At 33.1% G+C, this 3778-nt stretch overlaps 1 pseudogene; it reads right to left on the bottom strand.

Annotated features, from left to right (window-relative positions):
- Positions 1 to 1759: 1759 nt before the first annotated feature.
- On the bottom strand, positions 1760 to 2744 carry LOC117975318 (NADH dehydrogenase [ubiquinone] 1 alpha subcomplex subunit 5-like; annotated as a pseudogene).
- Positions 2745 to 3778: the final 1034 nt, after the last annotated feature.

Raw genomic sequence — 3778 nt, 5'->3', positions numbered from 1 at the left:
TTTTAAAAAAGAAAAGGAAACATTTATTGACTCTGATAAAATGAGCACATTGACTGATTGTGCCCCATTGCTTTGTGGCATATGTCACCACCAGGAGATAAGCTCTGAAGATTTATTATTTCATCGTGGGTCTTTGAGGTTGGGGAATCATTTATTTTGTTTTCCTCTCATTTGAACTGACCTTGATTTTGTAATTCTGAAGATGGTAAAAATCATCTTATGTCTTACAAGATATGTGACTGCTACACACTTTCATCATTTTTAGGCTGTATTATGAAAACATAAAGTACTAAATCAAGTACATTTTGCCTGAACACCCATTTTGTGTTAAATGCAGCAACATTGCCACATCTATCCATCATTAGCCATCTCTAGGTAACCATTCATTCGGTATCAGACAGCTTGGAGGTTGTGCTGCAGTAACAATTGTAAAATTTGGTGGCTTGACAAAATAAAACTTTTTTTTTCCTTGCTCCTGCCAGTCTGATGTAATTGAGTGTTTTTTGTCTAGGCACAACCTTTTAATTTGGGCTGCATGTTTTTTACAAAAAGCTGGTACACTATATTACAGTCATCTACTTTCACCAATCCACACGAATGAAAAAGGAGAACTATTACATTTTGTTATTAAACAGTCTTTTATGAAAAACATGCAAAAGTATTATCACATACTCTCACTTCAGTGCAAGAAAGACTTGGAAATACAATTTCCTGTGAACCCAGAAAGAGGAGAATAAATAGGATACAGAATGCTCACTGCAGTGTCCAAGTGATGGGTTTGCCCTACAGATACACACATTGTTTCCCAATAGGTCTGTCATATTTTTAACATCTCCTCAAGGTTGATAATGTTGGTCTGTAACCAATACCATAGGGATTTGTTGAAATTAAAATTATTTTAATATGCTCTTTTCCTTTGGCATAATAAGCTGTAGAGATAAAGCTGGAAGTCCCTGAAGCTGTCTTTACTAACAAGCTTTAGAAACTTTATAAATATGAAGCTCCCAGACAGAAGGCAGATCTGACGATCTCCCCAAACTAACTTTGCCTGAAGGCTATCTTACCCCTGGATTTTCCAGTTATATGAGACAATTTACATTTTAGGATTTTAAACCTTAAAAATATATGGGTCTTTTAATAATATTATAGATTCAATCCATATCATGGGTGTTTGTCAGTGCTTACAACAGTGATCTACAGATTTAATGCAATCTCAAAATTCCCATGCATTTTTTACATGTAAAGTACTTTTATTTTTGTTTACCTTCAGCTTGCCAGCTTCTTTCCTTGCGCAGCATTTGTCTTGTTTGGATACTTACCTAAACCCATATGAGAAATGTAGTGCAAATTACTTAGTGATTCCACTTTGAATCTGTAGCCACATGACTAAGATGTTTTGAATATAGGCCCATCTGTATGCCAGATAAAACTTTAGGAACTCTTACTGTCTCTTCTTTCACAGAAATTCTACCTCTATCCTGATGTAGTTGGGTTGATTAAGAAAATTAAAGGCCATAGGCCATGGGCTTTCATAAATACAACAAAAGGAAAAATTTTTCCAACTACCTCTAGGAAATAAGAAGTCTTTCTTTCAAGTACCAAATCAATTTCTTCAACCGTACAATGTGTTCTATCTAATTTGATAGTTTTCAAATATAATCCATTAACAACAAAATATCATAAAATTATGACTATGAAAACAGAGTAAGTGGAATAATTCAAATAATGAGTAAAATAAAAGGACATTTATTATGGAATTTGTAATCAGTATATAATTATATATTTAAATTTTTCTATACATACATAAGATCACAGACAAAAAAGTTAACTATAATTTCAAATTTTCAGTGGCTTGGGCTATTTAATCACATTTGAAAATATTCACTCTTATTATTTACTTCAAACAGTGATCTATACGTTTGTTTAGACAATAATATTTAAGGGCCTTTTCTTCTTCAGGATAATAAAAAAATTAAATGATGCATTGAAGATTCTACTAAAGAAAATTTACTTTTTGAAAATGGCTTCTGCACGGAAGATTTGTAAGAATGTTTCTAGTTAATTTCAAATCTTCCCAGGACCTCTCTGTTCAAAGACATATCATCTTTGTAATAATTTATGTGAATACTTTACAAATAAAAAATTAATCCACGAGACTGTTACCATAATCACTAACCTTAAGAAGCCCCCCAAATATTTTCTATATCAGTTTTCTTGATTATAAAATGTCAATAACATGGGCACACTCTTAATATAACAGTCTATTTAATTGCATCAGTTTCCCATCAAGCCACTAAAGTCATTTAATAATTATATTGGCCATCTCCACTGACTTGGGGGAGGCTCTTCCACTAAGAGCTCCCATGGATTCCTCGGCTCATTTTTCTCGCCAGACTTAGTTCATCTGCAGTGTGAAGAATCACCTCTTGTACTTGACCACCTTGAAGTTGATCTTCTAATTTCTTAACAGCTGGTTCCACTTTACCCATAGCCAGCTTCTCCTTTATAATCTGTTCTGTATACTTTCTATATGCTGCATTTTTAGGGATTTGCTCAAGAACATCAATAATCTTTCTGTACCATACTCTTAGCCTTTTACATTTTAGCAGACTGGCTCTAGTTGTTTTGCTCCTGTGGACTCCCACATACAGCCAGTCCCACAAGGCCCAGTGGTCTTCTTCAGCACACCCAACGTGACAGTGCCCCAATGCATTTTTTACAGAATCAATTAAAAAAAGTCCTAAAATTCAAACGAGACCACAAAAGATTCAGATAGCCAAAGCAATCTCGAGTAAGAAGAACAAAGCTGGAGGCATCACACTTTCTGATTTTACAATATGTTAAAATGCTAGAGCAATTAAAGTGGTTAGTAATGACCTAAAAACAGACAGACAGGCCAGTGGTGCAGAACACGGAGCCCAGGAATAAATCCGCACATTTACTGACAACCAATCTTCACCGAAGTTTCCACGAACACACAGTGGGAAAAGGATAGTCTCTTCAATAAATGGTGTCAGGAAAATCAGATATCCACATGCAGAAAAATGAAATCGGACCATTATTAAACATCCTGTTCAAAAATAAATTCAAAGTGGATTAAATATTACATGTAAGACTGAAACAAAATAACTATAAGAAAACGGAGAAGAAAGTCTTGTTGATTTTGGTCTCAGTAAAGATGTTTTGGATGTCACACCAAAAGCACAGACTGAAAAAGTAAAACAGCACAGACTGAAAAGGTAAACAGAAAAAGTAAAAGGAAAAAAAGTAAAAAGAAAAACAGCACAGACTGAAAAAGTAAAACAGCATAGACTGTAAAAAAAGTAAAACAGCACAGAAAAGTAAAAAAGTAAAAAAAGTAAAAAAGTAAAAAAGTAAAAACGTAAAAAAGTAAAAAAGTAAAAAAAGTAAAAAAGTAAAAAAAGTCAAAAAGTAAAAAAAGTAAAACAACACAGAAAAAGTAAAACAGCAGACTGAAAAAGTAAACAGAAAAAGTAAAAAGAAAAAAAGCAAAAAGAAAAACAGCACAGACTGAAAAAGTAAAAAGCACAGACTGAAAAAGTAAAACAGACAAAATTAAAACGGACAAGTAGGATTGCATCAAACTAAAATGCTTCAATACAGCAAAAGGAACAATCAACAGATTGAGAAGGCAATCTATGCAGAGGAAAAAATATTTGCAAACCATACATCTGGTAAAGAGTTAATATCCAAAATATATAAGAAACTCAAACAATAGCAAAAAAAAAAAAAAACACCCAAATTTAAAAATGAGCAA

The sequence above is a fragment of the Pan paniscus genome, chromosome 10 (genome assembly GCF_029289425.2).
Source record: "Pan paniscus chromosome 10, NHGRI_mPanPan1-v2.0_pri, whole genome shotgun sequence".
Classification (NCBI taxonomy): domain Eukaryota; kingdom Metazoa; phylum Chordata; class Mammalia; order Primates; family Hominidae; genus Pan; species Pan paniscus.
The sequence above is the reverse complement of the archived record's forward strand: the minus strand, read 5'-3'. Positions and strand labels throughout refer to the sequence as shown.